The sequence below is a fragment of the Acromyrmex echinatior genome, chromosome 12 (assembly GCF_024713525.1).
Source record: "Acromyrmex echinatior isolate Ae372 chromosome 12, ASM2471352v2, whole genome shotgun sequence".
Taxonomy (NCBI): Eukaryota; Metazoa; Arthropoda; class Insecta; order Hymenoptera; family Formicidae; genus Acromyrmex; species Acromyrmex echinatior.
Genome location: NC_141863.1, coordinates 5,389,630 through 5,417,359, shown reverse-complemented (window position 1 = coordinate 5,417,359; position 27,730 = coordinate 5,389,630). Strand labels below are relative to the sequence as shown.

The following is a 27,730-nucleotide window of genomic DNA, read 5'->3' as shown; positions in this document are numbered from 1 at the left end:
AGATCTCGTCCTGTCTCGCGCTTCTGACGAGAGCGCGCGAGAAAAAATTCTTCCTATTTCCTAACACTGGGAGATTTAACAGAGACGACAACCGGAAGGAAGCGAAGCGGAAGCACGTTATTCCCCGACACAGCTCGTCGTTGTGTCTTTCTGTAGCTAACGATGAAAAGAGATCCCAATTGCTTTTAAATCCTAGAGTGTAGATGCCATTATAATTTTATTTTCGCAAAATCCTAATCCGATTTATTTTTTATTTGTAACTTTTTTATTAATTTATGGTTTCTTTAAATCATTAAAATTTTTATATATTAATCTTTAAGTATTTAAAGTGTTAATAATTTAAAAATTATGAGAAAACATGTCGTTCAATAGAATTATCCTAAAACAAAAACACCTTTAAACTCGAACAGAAAAAAACTTCATTATAGAAGTTGTCTAGAGGATTCCGTTCTGCATAGTAAAAAGTAATGATTAAACAATTTGCGAGCCTGATACGAACGTGCGTAAAAATGCACAAAAGCGCTCATTAGAAAATTCATCGTTCCAACAGCGTGAAGACAAAGTGCCGGCAGAGAAAAAAATTATTGCTGGTTTCATCTGGCACTTGTTTCCCTCGTTTCCCTCGTTTCCCTCGTTTCCGTGTAAAATACAACTTTTTCCACTTGTCTTAAGTCGTTTCGAGTACCCTCCCCAACCCATTTGAGATTCGAGGTTCGTTGCAGCTGTATGCAAGCTCGACGGCAGTTACAATCGTCTGAACGTCGACATTGAGTCACCACAAGTTTTAGAGCTCCATTTTCCTTTTTTTGTTTCTTCTAATTACCCTTAATAACGGAATTGTGTTTTTATTATATGATGAAACTTTTTCAGCCTCCTTATTAGAATATTACGCATAATCACGTGGATTATGAACGTGATTTGAATAATTAAATAGGATGATTTTGATTATCAGAATAAGGATATCGTGGTGTCATTTCATTATGCGCAATGAATATTCAATTCATTCATAAACGATTAGCGTTATTAATTTTCGTCAATGGTCTAATAGGTTCTTTGTCTACTTCTTTTAATTTTAACAACATTGCCAGAATTTTAAGCATACACTGAGAAAAAATAAATAAATATTTACTTACTAAAAAGAAATGATTGTTAAATCAATCAATGTTGTTTGTACGAAATAAATATATCTTTGTATTTATTATATTTAATATTTTATTGTACTTAATATTTAGCTGACACTAATTAAGTAAATGATTTAAAATTTAAATTAATATGATTAAAATTTAATGTTTTTTTTCATGTACATTAAGTGAATGTGTTACATATACACAGTAAAAAGCATTTTGTATTAAAATTGGTCCTTATTAAAAACTCTGTGCTGAATTTTTGACATATCCGAATGTTAATTTAATATAATGTTATGATGTAATTTAAATATATTTGTGTTAAATTGATATTCAACATATCTTAGGTATGATTAATATTCAATTTATCTTAAATTAATATTTAATATTTAATAGTATCTGATTTTAATATATTTTGTTAAAATATTTAAATAAAGTAATAGAACAAAAATAATATGAAATTAACATATACAACTCTTAAAACAACTTCTAAGCTAAATAAATAAAATGTATTAATTTAACATATTATAAATGTTATTTTTATTGAGAAAATAAGCTTTCACAATTTACTTACTGTGTTAATATTACATTGTTAATCTTTTATATAATATTTGTGTTACTTTCTAACACATTCATCTTGTGTTAAATTAACATAAAAATTTGAGAAATATGTTAAATTTAACAAATTTTCCAACTGTGTATGTATCCAATTAGTCATTAAATTATAGTCCTTTTTAAAAACAATAAACGATATAAATTAAATGATTATCTTCCGAATGATTCAGAATCCATCGTTTAATTTTAACTTTCTTCGGATAATTGATGTAAAATATTAGTAAATATTAAAATAAGATATCATTAATGATAATACAATTTTTTTATAAGAAAATTATTGTCTCTTGTGTATATAAAAATAAAATAGAGCATTATATTTTGGACTGGTTCGCTGGATTAAACAAAGTCAGTGATTATTGAAAAATCTAGTGAAAGTTGCGTATAACTGTCTTTATAATCGATGCAAAGATATTGCAGTTATTGCAGTCATGATGGAAGAGGAGGAGTTCACAATGCTTGTATGTATGTATGTATGTATGTGTATATATATATATATATATATATATATATATATAAACAAACACACAACGACACGTAATCTAAATGCGTATCTATCTGAAATTGAGTCGCAACATAATGTTTGTACCTGCGATGTTTACATCGATCTCATGTGAGATACATTAGTTGCTCGAAGTGTACTTAGGCACGTAAATAGCCGGTCGGAATGAGGTTTAAATGAGGGCGGATAGATAATTATCGTTTTAATTATAACTCGTATCAGCCGCTTCTCTTTTTGCTTGCTCAAATGTGCAATTTATTACGAGTACGCGATTCCTAACGCGTCAGCGATATTACTCAACATTATCAACATTATATATTCTGATACAATTTGAAAAGTATCCGTATAAACGGATGCAGAAATAATAAATCGCTACGATTTGGCAGAAACTCAGTGATAAATTCTCAAGTTACCCCAATTCTCTTAGCCTTGGATTCTTTGCCAAAATAAAAATTATCGAACCATAAATGATTGTTATTATCATCGACATGCAGAGTACGTGAATAGCAATTTCGTTCCAAATGTGGTATGTAATATAAAATTTTAGTTTTATTTTAAAAATTTTATTTTTTTTTGAATTAATAATTAAGCGTAGACATTATTAAAAGAATCTACAATAATCGCGACAAAATTGATTGTGCGTCATCAATATATTTTATATTTTTTTAAAAACGCAATGTTTTATTTCAATTATTCGAAATTGTGTTAAAGAGTTTTTTTATCATTCTGCCTAGCTTTCCATTGACATCCCTAGATAAAAAGAACTACTGTGTGTTATACTCTACCATGTAATCCGCGCTCAAAACAAAGCAAACGTATGCACTTTGATCGTGCGATAAACGGTCTCGATAATATAATCGATGGCTTAAAGCCAACGCAGGAGGCACATCGACACACAAGGATGAAGTATTCATGGTATCTCGACGCTTCATGCGTTTCCCCAGGTAGCTATCCGCGTTAACCGCACGCTTACACACTGAAACATACCCGCGTGCAAACATGTAAGCATATTCAATGACAATTAGTGCAGTCATACCAGTGACATGAATAATAGAGCGCATCTCGAAAGAATGTCTCTTTCGAGATGAGCTTCAAATCGATGAAAAAATATTTTCTTTTCTTCCGAGATGTTAAAAAATTGTAATCGAAATGAAAATAAGGAAAATATTTTTATCGTCATGATCGGATAAAAAAAATAAAACAAAGGAATAATTGAAAACTATATATCATCTCGCAAATTTGATTCCGAGTCTTTTTTCATAGTTTGTAGTATTTTTTCATTGTCTGTTATAATATTAGTATGATGAATCAACACGCTTGTTACAACATTATATATAATATGGTGAACACATTAATTTTTCAGCTACTTTTAACAAATGATGTTATTGATATATGACGCACAATTAATTTCCATGTAATAATTTTGTAGAAATTTGTATCACAGAACAAATATAAATTACTTATTTTTAACTACATAATGCCTTGTTTAACACCATCATTGTCCATCGTATTGTCCAATTTCCATTAATTTTCACATTACAAAATAAACTTTTAGTTCTTTATTAGTTCTTTATTATAAAAAAAAAAAAGATTCAATAACCAGATAATATTCTATTTTCAATATTTGTTAATATATTAATTCAATAAAATATTTCTAACACTTCACATTAAGACGTTAGTTTAACGATGATATAATTTTTTTCACAATTAACAATAATGGCCAAGTTGGACGGTCATGTAAACTGATACAATTGTCAACTAATATAATTAAAAAGAATGCTTGAATAATTTCTCTACTAACGTGACAGAAATTCGAAGATTAAAGCCTGCAACAAGTAATTACCATTTGCGTACAGTATATTTTTTCTGTGTGTTACATGATAATTTTCCAGTCTTTTACTACACATAATGAGTTATTTCTGTTCTGAGTTAATTCATTAATCAAAATTTGATTTTATCAATAAACACGCTTTTACATAACACATTTTTATTTCTAAAATTTTTACAATATCTATATGTAATATGAACTATATGCTAATATTGTTAACTTTTAGTGCTTGATTATTTATATTCTGCACATTTTTTTTCTTCAAAAAACTAGGATTAAATAATTAGTTATAATATTTACATGCAATTTTTTTTAATACACAACTTTACAAAGATATTAAAGTACATGTAAGAATCACCTAATAATTTTTGGATATTTGTTAAAGTAAAATTAACTCGGAACACGAATAACCCATCATGTGTAAAAGACTAGAAAATTATCGTGTACACAGAAAAAATATACTATACGCAAATGATAATTACTTGTTGCAAGCAAGGTTGGATAGGTTGGGTAATGTTTTTTTAAACTAAATTAAATTAAGGTTTATAAAATTAATTATTTAAGTTAAAAGTTAAATAAACTTAACTCAGTTAAAGTTACACTAAGATTGAATTAACTCGAATTAAATAAAAAGTTAATTTTTAAAAACATTTTATTAAATTAGAATATCCTAATTTTTCTTAAAATCAGATTAGATACTTTGAATAACAAAACAATTACAATCAAGATCATCAGATAAATTTAATATTTAATTTGTAAATTGTATGAAATAACAAAAATATTTCTTATACAATAAAAAACTAATTTTTAGTATTTTTATATAAGTGTTTTCATATTTTGATATTTATTATATTATGAAATAAAAATAAAATGTAATTTTTTTAAATGTAAGTAATTTTGTAAGTACCTATTCCTTTGCGCTAGCCATACTTGCACGTTCTTTGAAAATTATATGTAAGTAAAAAGTTCTTATTCTTTCTTTGTCACTCATTAGAGTAAAACAAAAATAGCATGACGCAATAGCACTAATAGTTTCCTAAATGTAGATTCAACCCATCTTCATCTCATTACTCGCAGCACTTGCCACACAATCATTGAGGATCTCTAATATTTAAAATTTTACAGAAAATAATATTAGCATTTAAAAAAATAAAAGAACGTTAACTTAAACAAAAGTCAATAAATTAAAGTTTAAGAGTAAATTAAGTAAAAAATTAATTCATTTAAAATCAATTAAATTAAGATAGTTATTATTAAACGTTTAAAAAATAATAACGAGAAAGGCTACGGGCCTAATATTTGAAAATTTAATTACATGTAATAATAGTACATACAATAATAAAAATAATAGAAACAGATATATGTTTCGACTCCAATCAGGTCATTATCAATGTTTATTGAAAATTTTAATTTAACTTTTTAATTTTTGCTTAACTTTTAACTTATTAACTATATATGTATAATTACCCAATCTTAGTTTCAAGTATTGCAAAAGTTCATACATCCACAAATTTATTCTAAGTTCCTCACAAACGTTAAATTTATTCAAAATATATTCTGAATCCTATAGTAAGTATAATACTTCAACAGATTATTAAATTAAAATAAAGTCAATTTGCTTATTATACGAAGTATATAAGTCGCTTTTTCGATCAATTTTATGATATTCTTCTCAAAACAGAATTAATTCTTGTTTAAAGTACATATTAATAAGTTTTTCTAAAATTTGTAATAAATATATTTGGAGATTATTATCAAGAAAATATTCTTTGTTAAAGATAACCATTACTTAATAGAAAGAAAGTAAACTGAGTAATCACTTTTCTTAGCAATAAAATGATATTTTTCTATGTATAAGAGTTAATAAGCGCCTTCTAAATATGGACCTGCATGTTTCGCTTCTAAATATGAAACTGCAGCCGACAACGCCAAATAAAACAAGAAACGTGTAAATCTCAGGCGGTACAATATTAACATTTCGGAAAAAGAACGAAAATCTATCGTCTCCCCTCCTGTGAACAAATTGAAGAGCGTAAGAAATTTGAGATACTTCCGCGCTCCAGTTATCACCCAGTAGTTATCAGATTCATCGTCGGAAATCAGAAACTTTTCGAGGCACCTTTTGCACGCAATAGTGCCGTTAAATCGCGGACTCCAGTCCCGTACCATCATCGCCGTTCAGCTACAACCCTCTGCTTCCTGTATCTCCCCTGACATATGCGACACCCCCGCGTAGATCTGTAATCATAACAGCTCTGCGTGTGTGTCTATAACGGTCCTATATTGGCGTCGAGTAGCGACCGAGCGAGGGCAATCTCGCTATTGATTGCACCTTGAATCCTACCCGACCGATCCCCCACGTCGCCTCACCACCCACCGTCCCAACCTATTTCACCCCGCCGTCACTCCACCCCGGCCACCCCAATTCCATCGTCCTGGTCCCTTTCAATCCGCCAGCATCCCGCCACTGCCACCCCCTCATCCCATCCATCCAACAGCCTTTCCTCTCCCGCCACAGTGTCCTTCGCTCCTCTTCTCACGACCCCTCTCGAAATAACAACGCCTATTTTTGGTGAGATATCACAACGGTCTGGATTTGCTCGTGCTTATTGCGATCCTCTTTCTCTCTCTCTCTCTCTCTCTCTCTCTCTCTCTCTCTCTCTCTCTCTCTTTCTCTCTCTCTCTCTTCAACATCAATCTTGTTAATTAATTTGTTTCTATTGGGATGCATCTCAGGCGATTCCGGTATCAGAGTTGCGGCTACGTCGCGATGCTTGAGTGTTCCGAACTCCCGCATGTTCACGCGAACTTTCGTTCGGACATTGATACATACGAAGTTGGAACTTTGGCCTAGATAAGAGAGATAGAACGAACGTAGTGCAGATATAAATCATCAATCAAAACAGTTAATAGTTATAAGTTTGTAATCATATTATTACATAAATAATGACATTGTTATTATAGTTACTCTAGGAGCAATTTATTGGCGAAACATTGGTTAAACGTTGGAGATATATTAGACCAATATTATGCTAACATTTGGTCAATATCGTGCCAATAATTGTGTTATTAAGTCAGTTAAGTAACATTTTATTCTATACGATAAAATTTATAAATGATATTTCTCAATTGTTATAAACTTGTAATTATATTATTCGTTACATGAATTGATAAATTACATCGTATTATAATCACATTATAATCACTTTAGTTATAGCAATTTATTGGCGAAAATGAAGATACATTGGACTAAGCTAACATTTGGTCAATATTGTGTCAATAATTGTGCTATTAGATTAATTAATAGGATAAACAATTTGTTCCATACAATAAAATTTATAAATAATATTCTCGTTTGTTCCCCCACACGAGTTAAATCAATACATTGTTGTCAACACTTTATTTATGTATGTACTTAATAAATTAGTAATAATTTATGAAATTATAGTATGTTATCGTATTTAAAAAGATATAAGTTTTTAGTATTTATAGGTTTGGTCAACAATATTTCATTTTCTACAAAGGAATATGTGCACCATATCTTAAACTAAAGAAATGTCCAAAATCCGCTGGTGGATTGTTACCGAACTGCTTTAAGCTCGAGGAGTCATTAGAGACGTTTCCGAGAGTCCTTGGAACTTGTCACACGAGTTGAAGAAAAGGGCTGTTCTTGTGAGCGAACACTCTTTCTCATGGTAAAAACTGCTTCCTTTCACGTATGATAAATATACCCGTCATGAAAAGCTGTACAGCGCTTTACACGAAGTCTGTCCGCGATAACGCTCGCGTACGTCGCCCGTGATGTGATACCGACACAAAACGATAATCAGCCGGACACGTGATATAATCTCTTTGGCGAGAGACCAGCGGATTTATATCGCGGAAAGACATATAATCTAACCACACACTGTCCCTCTGTACACAATCGAAGAGGACGATTTTGTTAAAAAGATGAAGGAGAATTTGAAATATAATTTATTGAGGATTTACTCTCTCTCTCTCTCTCTCTCTCTCTCTCTCTCTAATTTGATATAACATAACAGTTATTAAAACAATAAAGAAACATGAAAAAAATAAAAAATTTCGCTAAAGTATTTAAAAATTTAGCTAGATCTGAAAATAATTAATTTAGATCATCAAAACAATTAAATAATTAGTAGGATGCTAAAACTGGTTGCTAAAATTAAAACTGCAACATTGTCATCAACATTTAAGCGTTCTACATAATTATTTTAATGATCTAATAAAATTATTTTCAGATCAATATCTAATTAAATTTTTAAATAGATTTTCAGTCAAACCATTATTTCCATAAAGAGATAAATATATGACAATTCAATATCACATAAAAGAACAGTTTTACTGAATCTACAAATTTAATTAGATGTAGACTGAAAATAATTTTGTTGGATTATCAAAAGAATTATAATATGTAGGACGCTAAAGCTAGTTATTTTCAGATCTGTAAGTATCTCGTAAAATTTTTAGATATTCAGCAAAATCATTCTTACCGTGAAAAAATAAATATAATTGACAATTCATAATTATGTAGGACGTTGAAGCTATAGTTACTTAAATGTCAAAACTTTTTGCTCATCATGTTTAAATTTTTTACATAATTATTTTGATCCAACAAAATTATCTTCGAATCTATATCTTAAATATTCAGCAGTTAAATATTCAGCAGAACCATTTTTTCCGTGAAGAGATAAATATATGACAATGTATAAATATTACAAGGAAAGAACAGTTTTACTGAAATATTTAAAAATTTGACTAGATATAGTTCTGAAAATAAGTTTGTTGGATCATCAAAATAATTACGTAAGAAATTCAAGTATGATGAGCAACGCTACAAACAGTTTTGACATTTTAGCAATCAGTTTGAACGTCTTACATATTCATTCTAATGGCCCAGCAAAATTATATTTAGATCTGTATTACCTACTAAAATTTTTGGAAAGATATTTTAGTCAAACTGTCCTTTTCGTGTAATCAACAGAGACATTGAAGCTAGATAGCAGCAATAATAATTTTCGGAAATCATTTTCGATTCACTGAATATAAATTGTACGAATTGTTACAACGCGTTTATATAATTCGGGCATTTATACGATTCTATGTGGAATTTGATGATAGTTATAGTTGATTGTCCCGATTTATCCGCCCGACTACGCTTAACATTACGTCAAATTAAACGAAATCATGTAATTTTATCATGGATACGACGTGGAGGTTTGATGAGTTCTACCGATTCGTTTCCTCCAAGGCGCTAGAAACGAAGTTATTCTCTCCTTGTCTTCCAAGGATACTCTTATTCTCCCCTTCATTGAAGATATAGGGATTTAAGGGAAACGCCTTAATGTCTTGCTTACCTTCGAGTCGATAAGGATAAACGATCCCCCTTATCCACAACATTGGCATTGAGGAGATAAAACCGAAAGTCGTACGGCTCGATAGAGTATCCGGAATTTCGTTCAATTCCATTACTGATCCGTAATCGAATTTGCTCTATATCTCGATACTGAGAGCCTAACTTGATTTTCATTATGAGACTCCAGCGGAAACACGGTAATTTACAGAATTGATCCATTAATGGGATACTGTACAAATCTTCCGCGCTCGTGTACCTCACGAAAACCTTTTCTCCCTATCTTCTCTCTTTCGTATTCGCAAGATATTTCAATTGTACGCGATCTGTTTTGCCAATTTTTCGATACTTAATATTAAATAACTCAATAAAATCCGTAGATTAAGATTCTGCCCGCACATCGCTCGAAATTAATTAATAATAATATTTTATTGTTTATTGGCAATTGTTTGAAGCAAATATCCTGATTTTTTTTGTAATTTAGCTTTTTTGTGTTTTTTTTGTAATTTAGTTTTTTTTTATTTAATATATACAATTGAATCATTCGTATCCTAAGTATTTTTTGGTTTGAAATACCAAAGGCACTTGATTAAATAATGATCTCTATTTTTTTATGCATACTTTTACAAATTTCTGAAGATATTAAAATAATTATTTAATAATTTTTATATCCTTACAAAAGTGGTGAAAATTAATCACTGAAAATTAAGTGGATAAAATAAATTTTATCATAACTAAAAGTTAATATTTAAAGATTACATTGGCATTTTGTGAAAAAAAAAAATTAAAAATTGATCAATAAATTTTGCTATGCAAAATATATTTGTCAGATTAGGAGCATATGTACATCGATATGGAAAGTAATGCCATGCTTATTAGGTCATAAGTGTAATAATGATCACCTTCTATTTTATTGGAATGACAAAACATCCATCAATTTAATGTCTGTTTAGCTGCCCCCCCCCCACTTAACCAAATCTTAATGAATAAATAATATAACAATGCACTATTTAAGGACTCTCAAAATCTACAAAAAAATTTTTACGCTCATATCGTTTAGCTAAAAAAAATTTTGTGAGAGGGCTGATTGGTTATCAATCAGCTTCCCACGTTAATAACAACTGATTTAGAAAATCAAATACACAGGATACAAGTACACTTTCCAAATCGATTAACACGTAAGGGGGCTGACTGACAGCCTACTCAGCCTCCCCAAAAAAAATTTTTTCACAGTTAGACAGACATCAATTTAAGAAAATCCATCAATTTAAAAAAAGTAAAGATAAGAGAGTCCCTATTCCGCTTCAAAAAAATATTTGGGGGAGATCTTTTTGGGAAATGGAGGGAGGGACTTCGGAAGAAAGCTCGGAAATTACAAAAGCCGGTATAATCGATGGCTTGCTTCTCTGCGAAACGTACATACCATTACATCAAAGGTGGACAATTTGTTTTCCGTTTACATTTTTTATCATTACTTGATCATATTTTGTCGATGACATGTTTTATGATGCACACTTTATTACACTCGATATCGTAGACTGTCATTGCGAAGGAAAAGCTGTTTAAATCGTCATCGATTTAATAGCTAATTGTGACCAAAAGTACATTTTAGGAAAGCATTGTGTTATGTTATGGAATATTGCTGCGGAATATGTTTGAATAAATATTCATAAAAATATCTAAACAACTTTTCCAATCGTGAAATTATAAAAAATAAGATTGTATATGTATATATAAATTGAAAATTAAGATTAAAAAATATATATTTTGTATATTTGTTTATTTATTTATTTATTTATATTTCTTTTTATTTTTATTTAATTTATGTAATTTCAAATGTTATTTTATTTACATATTGTTCCTCGTTTCTTTTATTTTCTTTTAAAGATTTCATTATTTGTCGACATCATATCTTTGTATTTTCTCGGCAAATAACGCATAAATCTTCGCACAAGCCGTGACAAATTGATCCATTCATCAAATAGCGGCGTTCCGCGATTTTCAAGTAAATTTATCGACAAAAGCATATTAATACGTTCGCGATGTACGCGCGATGTTTTCACAAGGGAATCCCCTCCTCTATTCTCATTGCAACTTTTCGCAGCGACTATTGTCGGGCTGGATTAATCAAACTTCGTCCCTATTAACTTTACCCTCGACTCAACCCTGATTTATGAGCGTCGATGCGCGGAGATGTGCCAAGGGTGACATGAAACACGATGGAGCTGTGAACTGAAACGGAATTTATGAAAGATTCGTATTCAGAGAAAGAGAAAAGGACTATCGCTATAAGCATCGCTAACAAGACTTACGACTTTTCGCAGCCGACATAGATTGCCAGCTATTCTGATTTTTCATATTCACGTAATATTCACAAGAAATACTGTCATCAATAATAATTTTCCAATAAAGAATATACAGGATGAAAGAACCGTCGCGTTAGTGTAAAGAATTGATATTACTCTCAAAATGTAATAAATTATATCTCGAAATATCAAATTGGAAAATCGATCGCTTCCAAGACGTGGTTTGTCTTCATTGATAGTATTAGAATAATGTCAGTGTGCCAGTTGTCTTGATCGATAATAATATCATAATCAATGACATTAAACATTATACATCTAAAAATTGGGAAATTGGTTATATCAGATTTTTATCTTATTCTAACAATTTTTCATAATCCTGATAGTCAGACTAGAGGAACATTTTATCTTTTTCACAGCAAAGTTAATTTTCCCATTCATTCTTAACTATACATAAGTTATAAAAGAATTTCCAACTTGAAATTAAATCGACGCCATTAAATTTAAGGGATGAATGAAGCTATCTGAACTCTATACGAAACGTATGCACGGAAAGAATAATTTTACTGAAATATTAAAAAATTTAGCTCAATATAAATCTGAAAGTAATCTTATTAAATTATCATAATTATTTTAATTTAATAATTTTATTAAGTAAATAATTATGTATAAAATTCAAATATATTAAATATTTAATCTACATAAGGTTTCTAATAACCCGTTTAAAACGTCCAACAAAATTGTTTTTAAATTTGTATCTACACTGAAAAAAGAGTTGGTAACAACTACCGAATGTTTAGTGAAATAATGCCAATTAAATTTGTTTGATTAATTTAACCAAAAATTATTCTACTTTCATAAATATTTAGTAAGTATACTAAATGGTAATCGTTTAATAATATTTATACTAAATATTTAAGAAAGTAAAATAATTTTTATTTATTTCAACCGAATGTTTAATTGGCATTACTTCACTCGGGATTTTCACTAAACATTTAGTAGCTATTACCAAACTCTTTTTTCAATGTAGCTAAATTTTTAAATACTTCAGCAAAACCGTTCTGTGTGCCAGTATCAAGCGAGTCGGCGTTCCGATATTTCGGGATCAAAGTAATCACAGGCAGCATCATCACGACTTTTATCACCGTGTTACACGCGCCTGTGACACGCTCGCGTTCCGCGCAATTTGCGCCGACGAAACGCACTGACGAAACGCCAGATCAACGAACAATTTGCAACCGGCCGTGTTGTCGCGCTTCCGTAACAGCGAGGAAGTTGACAAATGGCGCACTAATTACGCATTAATATCTCAAACGAGCGGCTGTCGTTCCGTTTCGCTGAAAGACCATTTCCTAAATGCACGATGTAAATTGCAGCTCTTTATAACCTTCACAAGACATGCTTTTGTTTGACTTCTCGGGATCTAAGTAATTCCATAGATGAAATTACAAGACATGAGATTCAAGGAATGTTTATCTGTTAGAGAAAGAAATGAGAGACGTACAAAAATCAATAAGAATGTAAAATAATTAAAGTACAGTAACATTTATTTGATAGTTCCATAAATTTAAAGATCCGAGCAAAAAAATTTATACTATTTATAGGTTTACAAATCATCAAAGGATTCCGCATTAACTGTATGAAAAATTGGGTTCCGGTGATATGAATATTAATTTTCATATAATGCAGTTTATAATTTGGTGAATAGAAAGTGTTATATGAAGAGTAGAATTCCAAAATACATTTTGTCCAAAATTTTATTTTTTTAGTTATAAATGGTAGTGTTCAGTATTGAAAGACTCGTACTATAAGCTACTCTGAGATATTCAAAGCATTTTTTCATTATTAATTTATATGATGAAAGAACATAGACATTTCCAAGTGCATTATATTTTTTAACTAGAGACAAACAAAATGTATTTGTTTAACATTTTTAGTAATTGTCTAGCAAATTTGTTTAATATTTCACATCGTACTGATTAGCATATTGTTATTTTCTGTAAAGTGCGTAACTTACTTACGGAGTTTTTTTCTTTCTCGTTTTCTGAAAATTACAAATTTTGGACAAAACGTATTTTAAAAATCTACTCCTCATATAGAAGATATTATACACAATATTATACATACATCAATAAGTTAGTTTTGCAGCTTTTGTTAAGCTATGGAATAAAAAAGATGTTTTATGATACAAGTTTTACATCTTCGATACATCATAGCTTAAAAACTATTCATTATTGATTCTTGTATCTATAATATCTATAATGTCTTTCGTTCACCACATTATAATCTACATATAAATGTGCAAACCAACTCACTGGCACCCAATTTGCCACATAATTATTGGGATCCTTTGAGGATCTGCGAACCCTTAGCTATATCTATTAAATCGCCCACAAATTATCGGCTTTTTTGTCGAGCAAATGTCTCTATTTACGGTTGTACTTCGTAAAGGCGAGAATCGCCTTTTTCGAAACGCATGTCTGCGTCGATAAACGTTTCACATCACTGCTTGGCCCATAAAACGGCGACATAAAAAGGAAGATATTAAACGATGATACCTCCAGATGTCCCTCTATCGTACAGTTGATACTACGTAGTCAACCGTTTTTATCACTCTAGATGTGTACGACTGGAAGGTCCACACGCCAGATTCTTCCTTCCGGACACGTAGTACATATGAAAGAGGTAGGAATGCGAACGCGAGGAAGAAATGACTTCATACGAGGAACCCTTTATAAAAAAGTACTCTCGATTTGAAACGACATAGGGCGCCGCATTGAAGGTGAATAATTGATTGCATAATATCCCACGGGGAAATTTAGAGCAGCGAGAAGACGGGGAAAGCTCATCGGACGAAGTGCAACGAGATCTGCCACGAGGATAAGCCGCATCGAACGATCCATGAATGAATTATATACGATAACGAAATAGTCTCGAAGGATATTAATAAGTGATAACGCGCCGGGCAGATTAAGCACCTTAATAAATAACTGGGGAGTGCGCTTTCGCGTCGAACATTTAATCTTCCCGGGATAGAGACCGACGTATTAATCTAATTACTTATTTAAATGAATTTGCATTTTTCAAAGGAAGATGTACTCACCCTCGAAGAGAAATGCCGGATGATTAATATCATCCGGTGATATTTCAACGCATAAATTTTTATTTCTACTTTCTACACTTTTATCTTGAAGGTGCGCAAAACCACGATTTTCTTAACTCTTAGGTGCTGCGCTATAAGTTTTTTGACAATTCGTACTTGACTTCCACATCTCAGGAAAACTCAGATCCAGAGTCAAAACATTTGCAGTCCTAACGTGACAAATTTCTGGATCCATCGATATCTCCGATGATCTCGATATCTCCAGTTTTCGCGTTCACGTCTTTCTGCGCGTCTCGCGGAGGCAAGATTTGTATTTACGATTCTGGTGAACGGCACGTGCTACGAAATGCTGGGTACAAGTTGGTCCCAGGAGAATATCAAGTGTATCGAAGTAATAACAAGATACACACTCGGGTCACATCCGTGGCCGCGGCTCGTTGCCAAATATCCGAAGTGTTCATCCCCCTCTATGTTTGCCCGAAGAGGGCTAGTCCGATGGGATGAGAAATGGACGTCCGCCGGCACACAAGCGTGCATATATACTCACATGTACGTGGATACGTGCCACACGTGAACACGCGAACGCGAGGATGAGGAGTGGCTCGCCGTCTGCGAGCGACAGGCCACAATTGCATATATGCATCGGCAATGCAACCACATGCAATCGTGCACTAACTCGTGGAGTTAACAGTGGCAGACGTTTTGAAGACTACCACTACACGACTACCACGACGACACGATGAAGACGATATCGCCCGTGTGACTTTTTCGCAGATTCACTTTACGTGTGCAGTCGCGACACGTGTAATCCCCTCCCCAAGTGGTGAAATTCACCCGGATTTGCGATGGAGAGAATTTACGGAGCAGCTTGTTATATATATGTTCGTGCGTGACCTGTCGTCCTCGATCTTTCCGTTCGTGGTAGTGTTACCAGAACCGAAGATGGATACTTTTCTGTATGTGATTCGTTACGAATGATATACAACGGGATAATGTTATATGCCCGATAATGGCACTGTCTACTTCGTAAGACAAATATGCTGTCCATTTTACGTATGGAATATACGAGGTATATATAAGGAATTTTATGTATAATAAAAAAATGGTATTCTAATAAATATTATACGGAAAGAATCATTTTTCTGAAACATTTGAAATTTTACTGCATACGCGAAAAGAACGATTTTACTGAAATATCTAAAAATTTAAAAACAGATCTGAAAAGGACTATCGAAATAATTAGGTATGGAGGACGTTCAAGTTGTTGCTAAAATGTCAACATTTTTTGCAGCATTGCTGTTTTGCTTGAATTTTCTACGTATTTAATTATTTTTTTTTACATATATATGTATATAACTATTTTAATGATTCAACAAAATTATTTTCAAATCTATAAGCTAAATTTTTTAATTTTCAGCAAGTGTTTTTATTGTACATCTATACAGCACAAATTATTCCAATACTGCAGCAATGTTACTATAATATTATTGAAATTTGGCTGCAATATTACTGGAATGTTCTATGCTACATGTATGGGTAGATATAGATCTGTAAATAATTTTATTGTGCAAAATAATTACATAGGATGCTCAAATACTGCAAGAGGTCTTGCATTTTAACAACCTGCTTGAGCGTCCTACATAATTATGTTGACGATTTAAATAATAATGTTCAGATTTGTATCTAAATAAATTTTTTTATACTTTGATAAAACCGTTCTTTCTGTATAGCTACATTGTAATTGAACGCTTATTAATATTTAGGTATTAAAATCTTTTCGCAATATAATTATTATATTATTATTCGAAGTTTCCATCAAATTATTAGCCACTAATAATTTATTATCCATAAAGAGACGTGTGTCGCGACTCGAATAACAATACCGCGATTGAAACCGGTTATCCGCGATTGAAACACCTGACATTGAATTGTTATACAAGATTATATGTGAGAGCGTCAATACATTTGCGTATAACACACACAAATGTGCCTGACAACTATCATTTCACCCGGTGCACATATATACGAAAGAGAAGTGGTCGGTGTCTGCACACGACAAGCTGCAACTCCATACGCATCATTTCGATGGTAATTCGACGGTGTGCAAAATGATGACAATATCAATTTCTGTGACACGTTCGAATGAATAATACCCTGCCCGTTAGAGACATAACGCGCATTTCCCGCATTTTTCATCGAAAGTACCCTCGTCATCGCTGCTGAAAACGTCGGCAGTTTCCGCCATGAGAAAGAGAGACACGTGAAATCCAGGATCGTAGAATGCGAGGAAGCGTAAAAATGCGCGGTCTGGGAATCCGAAAATCCATGCAGGGCGCGCAGAAAATTGTGCAGATCCTTTACTAAATAAATTTATAAATTCATAAAGTACTGTATTTCATCCAATGCCGTTAGTTTACTAAAACAACAGACTTAAACAATTTAGCTCAAGAAAATTTATTAAATTTAACTTTAATTTATTATTTATTGAATGCATACTACACTTATATTAATATAAGGACATCATTTACTTTAAAACTGAGCAATTAAAAAATGGTTGATTTACATTTTGATACATACAAGTTAAAAATATCAAAATTTGATATCTAATAATTTACATTAAAAATTGATAAAATTATTAAATGTTTACATAAAAAATTATAATTATAATTATATTAAAATTATAATTATAATTATAAATTATTAACAAATAAAGTTATAAATGTGTTTTTCATTTCTTTTTAAAATAAAATAAAACAAACAAATTGTCTGTTTTAAATAGATTTTAAAATTAAAATTTTAAAGATTTTAAACCTCTAGGCAGATGGTAGGTGGAATAAAGCATATTACAATATTTTCCACGCAAAGCAAGGGCCATCCAGTACTAAATATAAGTTAGATTAGGTTATATTTTTTGGAAGGGACCGCCCCCCTACGGGATGCATGTACTGCCTCCATGCATATATTTTACAATGCAAAGCGAGGTTTATTCCACCTCGAAAGAATTCACTAATATTCACTAGAATTCGATTTACTTCACTTAAGTGAAATAAATCTAGAGATAATTTTAATCGTCGCTCGTTTATTCGTTAAAAAGTTCTTAACAAAAAAGTTTGAAAAATGATATTTCATTTCTATATAAAACAGAAATTTTCTGCTTTAAAATATATTTTACGACTTTTCACGTGAAGCGAGGACCACCCAAACCTATGTTGACCTAACCAACTTATATTTTAGTATTGAGTCCTCGCTTCGTGTGGAAAGTCGTAAAATATATTTTAAAGCAGAAAATTTCTGTTTCATATAATAGAAAAGAAACATCATTTTTCAAACTTTTTAACGAATTAACGAGTGATGGTTAAAATTTGTTGGAGATCATTCAAGATATGTTGGAGATCATTCAGGGACACACGTATGTCAAGGTTATTGAAATCGGTGAGATCACCTATTTTCTGAAGTTTTACCAAAATTTTAACGGCTAATAAAGTGCTTGAAATGCCATTAAACGAGCTCTACAAATAACGAAGCTACGTCATCGTCGCAATAATGTCAGAGTTTTGCGCGTCATAATTAATCATTAACAAATCCGAACGATCCATATTTGAGCCGCGCGAAGAAAACGCCCACAAAGGGAAAGAGAAGACGAGATGGAGGAGGAATTTTTTGCAGTTACACGTCGAACAATAAATCGTTAAGTGACCCGCCGCTCACACGACGTGAGTGCTGCATACACGAGTGACGAGAGAGACGTGGCGACCGTCTGCATGCGACAGGGCTGAAGCTGCAACTGCTCGACGACGGTCGTCATATCCGGTGCACGTGCATCGCCATCGACCGTTGCAGTGCGAGGGACGCACGGTGATAATTATTATGCTGTGATAATAGCGATGATAATAATTAGCGCATCGCGATTTGCGCATCGACCGCTTCGTACTTTCGATAAGGGGCTGTCACGCTTTTCTTCCTTCTGTTTTTCACTCTTTGTCTCTATGATGCTCATTCACGCAAATGTACCGTAAATGACTGTGGAACGAAAAACGAATGAACAAATATAATGAAAAATAGATCGAGTACTGTTTGCGATAAATATAAATGAAACGACGTCCAAAAAAACGACGGTCGCAGTCGTCAAATTTGTCAACTCGACGTAAAAATGCGTTGTCGTGACTGAGAATATAGTAATGATAATACATAGCTATTATTTTGAGAATAATAAAACGGATTATTCTTTTTATTCTCATACAAAAAAAATTTATGATTAAATGTTACTAAATATAAGTCTACCAAAGATTGTTTAAATCTATTTACGTTTCAATGTTTAAAGAATAAAATTGTGAGCTATTCTAAAAATATAAAATAAATAAAGTTTTTTCACGTGAAATTGTTAAACATCAATATTTTCAATAATATCTATGATCGCCAGCTGTTCGAGATAAATGATACTGTTTGCCGCGTTACAATATGAATATATCGTATACTTCATGCACAGTTTTTACATTCTCATATCAATGTTACTTTTTGATCTAAAAATGTATCAGTTATATCACTTCATATTCGAATTTTATTTTGTTAAATTAAATTTACGTTAAATTAGTACATAAATTGACGATATTCACGCATCTTCTTCTCGATTATTCAATCAATGACGAGATTTGTACCTAAAGTCTAAAATCATAGAAGTTGTCCCACAGCCAAAATTAAGGAAGTTTCTTGGCAGGGCAACAGAATTCGGAAGTCCGCGGAATTAGAAATATTTTTCCAGAGCGGGAACGGACCGACGAAATCCAGAGAAAGAAGAGAGAAGGACGCTTTACCGCGGTTTATCCTGCCGTGAATCGATTTCCGTACGCAAATGGCGCGGCGGCAATTTCCGCGTGAGAGAAGTTCTGTCGGCGCGCAAAACTTTCGCTCATGGATTTATCCCGCTGAAATGGCGATTTGTGCTGCAGAAAGCGACCTCGCGACCAAGAGGTCGCGAATTTGCCACGGAACATTGCAGTTGTGATCGAATTCATCGTATGAAACGCTTATTCTTCTTTTTTTTTTCATTTTTGTTCAAAACTATTTCCAAAACAAATCCCATTTGTCTCAAAATAGCCTCAAAAACGGAATTAAAAAACATAATATTTTTTAAATAATTTGTTGTATATTTCAAACAAGAATTCATATAAGAATTTTATTGTTTTAAAGAAATTTTTAATATTTTATTTTTAAAAATATTGTAAAAATTGTAAATATTTAATAACTGTAAATATTGTGAAAATTGTTATTTAAAAAAAAATTCATGTTTTATTAATAAAAATACATGAATCTACTATTAAAATAATAAAAATATTTAAAGATTTCTAAAATCTAAATAATGAATAGCAATATTCAAATATCAATATCTGGCTTCAATATCAATGATTATACACTGTAAATTCATAATAAAACATATCCAATTTTTTATTTCATTTCTATCATCACTGCTCAATATATCATAATTTAACTAAATCACTAAAGTTAAATCAAAAAATGTGTTAAATTTGACATTGACTTAAATGTAAATTTAGTTTATTATTTACTAAATGCATGCATTAATGTGAACCACAGAAATTAATTAATTTACACGACAGTTAAAAATAATAAAGTGTTATTTAACACAAAGAATTGAGTTACTATTACTCTTTAGAGTCTATAGAGTGTACAGTGACTGGCTTTGCTAAAACATCAAAGATCAGACGTGGCACGCATTCGATGCACTGCGAATTCCATAAAAATCATATCAGCGGACGACCTGATATCTTTTCGCCTAGAAATCCGATCACGTGTTCAATCATATCGGCGAAGGAAAATCGACAGAAACGACAGCGCCGTAAATGATGATGCGGTAGCGAAATCCCGACACCGCAGTCTCGTACGTGGCGTTAAAGTAAAATCCTGGGCCGTAAACCTCCATTTGACTGCACGTAGGATGCACCGTGAGACCGTGAAAGTTTTGCCGATAAAACCGGATAACTGCGACTGATAAAGACGCCCGACGCATTGAAAATTAACCGATTCATGTAGCCCAATGTGATTTCTCTAATTCGCGTAATGGAAATTAAAAATAATTACGAGGTATAATTGACAGATAGAGGTTTTTAAAGTCGTTTTTTATACACCAGGAAAAAAATGTAGTGTCTTCATCAGTAAAACTGTGTTTAGTTGAGGCATTTTTAACAATAACCAAATAATTATATATATAACAAAACATTTTGCTTCTACAAAATATATTTTTCTGACTTGAAAACACAATAAAAAATATTTATCTGTATCAACTAAACAGTTTAGTTCGCATAGTTGTAATTTTATAATCGGATATTGGCTGTTTAAAATTTTGTATGTTATTGATACATGTAAAATAACAAATGTTATTTTGATTCTTTTTAATGATTCTATTAATTATAGTTTTATTATTTTATTATATTTAGTTAAATTTTTTCTTGTTACAGCAAATTTTTGACTCACAGAACAAAATGTTTTTCTTAATGTAGTAACGCAAGCGAATTTATAGTGCGTGTGATGAGAATTAAATTAAAAATTTATTATCCTAATACACGAACAGAGAATTACTAAAATTTCTAAAAAATGTGTATTTTAAGTAAGTACCTATATAATAAGATAATATCTTTGCGAGTGAGTAATGTGCCGCGAATAATTTTTCAGAAGGCTTGGCAAAAGTTAACTGCGAGTTAAAAGCTAACGCGATAATTTAGCGTGACGCATAAGCGTTTCGCGCAACCGGTTTGCGGATTCAATTATTTTGCACTCTGGTCCATTACTAGACCCTCTCGAGATTAGGGAAGACCGAGTGCGGTTTTAGAGAATAAAAGAGCTTGTAAATCCGCGTTTCCCACTCAACTACGCCGTTGTCGTCGCAGTCATCCTCGTCGTTTTATACCTACAATCTGGATTTTAATTCGTCGTGCGGTTAACCGGAATTTAGTTTGCTGTGCTACATTGACTTAGTGTGACTTAGAGGCTGCTCGCAAGCTTAACGTCACCTTCATGATTCTCTGAACGTGAATGTTATGTTTATATCATTAATCCCAGATCATCAACGCCCAACAGAACAGAATCTGGCTATTACCCCTGTTAATCGAAATATTTCTCACACGTTTGCTTGTCTTGAGAGATTATGAAATAAACTTACATTTTATATCTTACATAACAGATATTATCTATAAAAAAAGTATATCCTTTAATTTAAAACTATTATAGATAAAAAGTATTATGGATATATTATGATCAATCTAATCTAATGTACATTTGTACATTAGATTAGATTGACATATAAAATATCTCTGAACAATTTTATATCATAAATAAGATTTGCTTTCCAATAAAAATTGAAGCTCCTTATTTTACGTACGTACATACATCTACTTGTTATATTTTAGTTAGGTCGGTTTTTAATATCTCGTATGAGCTCGTCGTTCTTATTAAATATAGCAACAGGATTAATGATTATAGTAAAGAGATAAAAAAATTTCGATGGATACGAATTATCTCGTCTATTTCGGATCCGTAGAGGTAGTGAGAAACTTTAAGGGAAGAGGAAGCTCATAAACAGGCGGATTAAAGCGATGTTAGTCGTGACGAGAATCTCACGTAATTCTCCCGAGATTGAAGGGATCCCGGGTTCCCTTTCAGGCATGCGCTCTGTTCCGAAAGGACATCGCATACTCTGCGAATGAAGGCACATGCCATAGTTTAACCGAAGTCCCTGTGTGATATCCCGCTTGCTCGTCCGTTTCTAACTAGATCGGACAATCAAGCGAGAACCTCACGTGACGAACAATCATTCGTGTACCCGTCGTTGATTAGGCAATAGATTGACGAACCTCTCTATACTTTGATCTTTAAACTCGATATACATTGCAATTAGCTTAGTTTATTTAGATGTGTTTATTTAGATGATGTAAGAAAACTAGATGAACAATTTTAAGAGTACAACCAATCAGGGTATAACCAATCAGAAATTGGCACCAAATTTTATAAATCAATGTAAAGTCCTATTAGAAATTTGTCATTAATCAGAAATTTGCCCTAAATTATATTCAGCTCTCTTTATGCGCAATGTTAAACCTGGTCTTCTTACATCATAGATGTGTTTATAATTTTTTTTGCTCAAACAATTAAATGATCAATATGTGAGTGTTCTTTTTGAAATAAAATTGCGCAAAAGAAAAGATAAACATTTAATTGATTTTAAATGTAATTGTTTCTTTTTTTAATGACTACTTATTTGATCTCTATGATAATGTTTTGTTTGTATAATTCAATGGTCATATGATTGTTTATCTTTAAAATAAGATTAGTAAATAAGATAAAAAAAGATTAAAAACAATTTTAAATACGATTGCTTTTCTTTTAATAACTTGTCTAATTACAATAATATTACTGTGAAATTAAATTCTAACTCAACTCGTGAATCTATAATTCTTGATCTACATAAATAATATGATAAATAAAATGATAAATAAAAACTAATCAAATATATATGTAACCAAGAAGGCATAACAGTGTCTTAAATAAATTATTACGTTTGTTAAACAAACTTTTCTGATGAATTATTTTGGTGAAGCCCGAAAGAGGATAAACTTTATCGTGTATCTTAAACTTAGCCGATCATGCTAAAATTCATTTCTACTTACGCGGCGTGAAGCTATAATGTCTGAATTATGTCTGTGCATCCTCATGGCCAGGTTAATTAAATCGATACGTCTCCATAAAAGTTACAACAACCAACGAACTTAATGAAATTAATTGAGTGATTGCGGCCAAGGCCCGTAATTATATTATGCAGGATTGGTTAATAAATATATCATATTGTGGTTAAAGAGCGAAACAAATTAAATAATAGATTTAATTGAACAAATTGATTCTATGGCCTAATCTATTATTCATCATAATATCGGAAACATTACAGTAATGAGAATTTCCGAATCGCGTACACAGAAAATAAAATTTCAGCACTACAGCTAATCATGATTTGCTGGAAGTGTATTTGCTGTAATAGCAAAATAACTTACTACTGTCGGTTTCTTAGAAAAATGAACTTGTCTGTTATGAGCATATTACTAAAAATTTGCTGTCTTAAATAACTAACACAGCAAAAGTTATAAAATCACACTTGAATTAACGCTTCACTAAAGTTCATCTGCAAAAAATACGTGGCACTGCTATGAGATACACGCAATGAAATTAAACTTTTCATATTTGAATATTATACGAGTATATACGATAGAATAAAAGATGCGGCATTAAAAGATTTCATCCACATTCTAATAAAAAATTTCTAGAAGGTAAATTCCCAAAATAGAGCTCCGTGATTAAAATAAATGAGATATCTATTTTGACAGTATATTTTTTGGTTTTATGTAAAAAGTAATTTGGAGATGATATTCCTGGAAATTTATGCTAAAGTATGTTAATATAATGGCATAAAGTATATTAATAATAGCACATAAAATATTATGAGAAATACCAACTTGTGTCTATCACAGTAACATTATCTAATTATTGTATCGCGTTTTACGACCATTACAAAAAGTGTCAGAATAACTAAATTTTTGTGATCTCATCTATACAGCTAATTAAAATTAGCAACATTGTTAAAGTTTTAAGCATCCATATATTACAATTCAAATTTAGCCACTATACACAGATTTTTGCTGTTGCAATTAATCTTTTTTTTTGCAGGAAGAGAAGCTGCCTTGAAAAAATAAAATACTTTGCAAAATATGCGTCGCTTTTCGTAATTATGTATTCGTAATTATTACATATTTGCAGTTCGGATATTTAGATTTTCATAACAACTTTCTATCAATTGCATTTCGAGTTTCTTGGGATTCATCACTTTCCGTTATGTATATATATTTATAATTCAGTCTCATCATCAAGATAAGTTTGTAAAATGGAAAAAAAATGATTATTTATTATTAGGTTCATTATACATATGTATATATTATAACGCTATAGTACTAATTACGTACAATTTATACTAGTTAAATATAAAATCTTATCGATTACTGAGATAAGGATATAATTATGCATCTATTTAAAAACAAAATCGTAAGATAGCAGCGGCTTACATTAATGTTACTTTATAAGTAGGTTTTAGATTACTTATTATCATTATAATATGTGAGACAAAAATTGTTATATGATTTTATAAGAATAGTAAATTTATTTATTTATTTTAAAAATCTAGCTTAAAAATAAACAATAGAATTTAATAAACTATCTCTGATTATATAAAATAGAATTGAAATTAATTATTAAAAAATGATGAGAAAACGGAATGTTTTTATCATCATTTTTATCATTGTTGTTTATTAATAATAAGAAACAACGACAATATATGTTCCTGATTTATCGTGAATACTTAAAGTTTTTTCTACAATTTATTATATAATATTGTTGCTTATAAAGAAATTATGAAATAATTAAATTGTTTTAAATTACTTCATTATACATGTATTTACTTATGAAACAACATACATATATTTTATGAATTAACAATAATAAATGATTAAGGTTATTATCATATATAACTCAACTAAATATTCTAGGATCATTTTTAGGACATAATGACTAATAGACATTGTGTTTTCAAAACGGTATATGCTACATAGTAATTCATTACGTATTATTATTATTGTTAGGCCCAAAGCTACTGCTACTACGAAAGGTATAAATGAAATGATAAAAAAAGTTATTATCAATAACGCCGTACATATTTTTCGATATTTTAGGATCACTTTCAGGATAATTTTCAATAGACATTCACTGAACGACGACCTTCGAAATTGATACTGTATAGGACGTATTAACTTATTACCAATTATTACGCCCAAAAGCGATCCCAGTAAGTAAGTGTGCATCTGTAAAAATAATTATTCAATTCTAAATTGTTTACTCGTAATAAACTTTTTAGAAATTTGTATTAAAATTAGGAGTTCTATATTATAATATATTTTATATAACGTTCGAGTTATATGCACAAACATGAAATTTCTTTAATAATAAAATTTATTTATTTTGAATACAAGATTTATATAAAGTGAAAGGTTATTACAAAAGATCTATATCAAAAGTTATCACAAAAAGTATTAAATAAAAGAAAATTTTGTTACTAATTTATCATAGAACGTTAATTTCACATGGCACGTCAATTCCAACATATGATTATTTCCACTATTTTAAATATCACTGATCAGTTAAACAATATTTCACGACCACGTGCTATGAAATGTCGTCCAAAGCAAAAGAAACTTTATTAATTCAATATTTTTAAAAACATAATTTTACATATAATACAATTACATAATATGACACCTTTTGTTTGTACTCACTTTTGATGTTATTCTTTGCTTATTTCTCACGATTTTATTTAAAAATACTGGTTTATGCTCAAGTATACTGTCTACTTCGTGCTATCTCTTACGAATGTCAAAGACTGCGATTCATTCGCACTCTGGCGAATGGCGCTCGTAACACTGAAATCATTTCATCCTTGTTGTTTATTAAATTTTAAACGAAGATAACAAATAATGTTCGCGATCATTATGAGAGCGACAAGTACAGAACACACAAGAAAAAAATATTTAATTTCTATTCAGCAGATACATATGATACTGCTTCATTTAATAAAATTGCTCACTAAGCAGCTAAGTAGAAATTTAATATGGTTGGATGTAAAAATAAGAATTAATCACGTTTAATTAAAGGCGACAGCAATACTGAATGCGCACAATATCGTCAAATTTTAAATATCGAAGCATTAGCATTTCAAGTAAATAACACGAAATGTTCAGTTACACATACAGGGTTGGCCATATTCGACGGAAAGATGTTTTTTTTTTCAATTATAGGAAACGTCGTTACTCGATCTAACATCTCTGTCAAAAGTTACAGTGGTTGCCAGATCTTTCCGTCGAATATGGCCAACCCTGTATTCTTCTGTTATTCTTTTAAAGTTATACAACAATTTTAAAATGTCTGCATATAATTTCTATATTTTATACAATATTTTCGGGTATAATAATTATATAATCAATAATATATAATTTTATATTTTACTTTATAATTTTTATCATATTTCAATTTTATCAAGCCCATTGTCTTTATTTTTTTATATTATTTTTATCTCTTTCTATTTTTAATCGGCATAATTCTTTTGAAATAATAATGATATAGTTTATGCCTGTGTTAGATCACTATTTTACGATTCAATCGGAAATTATTGAATATTTATATAATGCTCATGGTTATAAGACTATCGAGAGAACATTTTGCGTGTTACTTGGTTATCAAACTGCAGGCAGGTGCAACAATCGATTACCGATAAGACGATTACAACGCGTCTGTTCTACTATTTGCGTGACAGTTACAAGAGAAGCTACAATGTTAACGGTATCTATGAAAGATACATTTGTCTCAGCGACGGGTATCATACATAGCATTGATCGATAAATCGAAAGATAAATGCAATTATTTACAGTAAGATGATCTCAATTAAGAACATTACGACCAAACTTGTCTATTGATCAACATGTAAGGTCTACGAGCATTATAATCATGATATCAATTATATTTTATGATACATAATTACTTACTTTACTTACGTTAGTTATGTTCTTATGTGTATACCTAAGTAATTATACTTGTATGACATAATTACGTACAATTAGTTATCTTCTTATAATGAATACAACATGATAATAATTATATCATAATAATTTAACAATTTACACTTAATAATATCAGTAGAAATGAAACTATAGAATACTTTTAACTCACAATTTGATTATAATATATCATACTTTCTTAATTATTACGTAAAATTAATATAAAGTAGTTAT

The 27,730-nt window shown here is 30.9% G+C and overlaps 1 protein-coding gene and 1 long non-coding RNA gene across 2 annotated transcripts in view; both read right to left on the bottom strand.

The window, feature by feature from the left end:
* Mid1 (calcium-permeable channel component Mid1) overlaps nucleotides 1-27,730 on the bottom strand; it is a 124,984-nt gene that overhangs the window by 72,570 nt on the left and 24,684 nt on the right. The window lies entirely within an intron of this gene.
* LOC147907765 (uncharacterized) lies at nucleotides 3,159-26,313 on the bottom strand. The gene is made up of 2 exons (XR_015546986.1): nucleotides 26,222-26,313; nucleotides 3,159-25,750 (listed from the first exon to the last, which is right to left on the bottom strand). It is a non-coding gene; the product is annotated as an uncharacterized LOC147907765 (long non-coding RNA).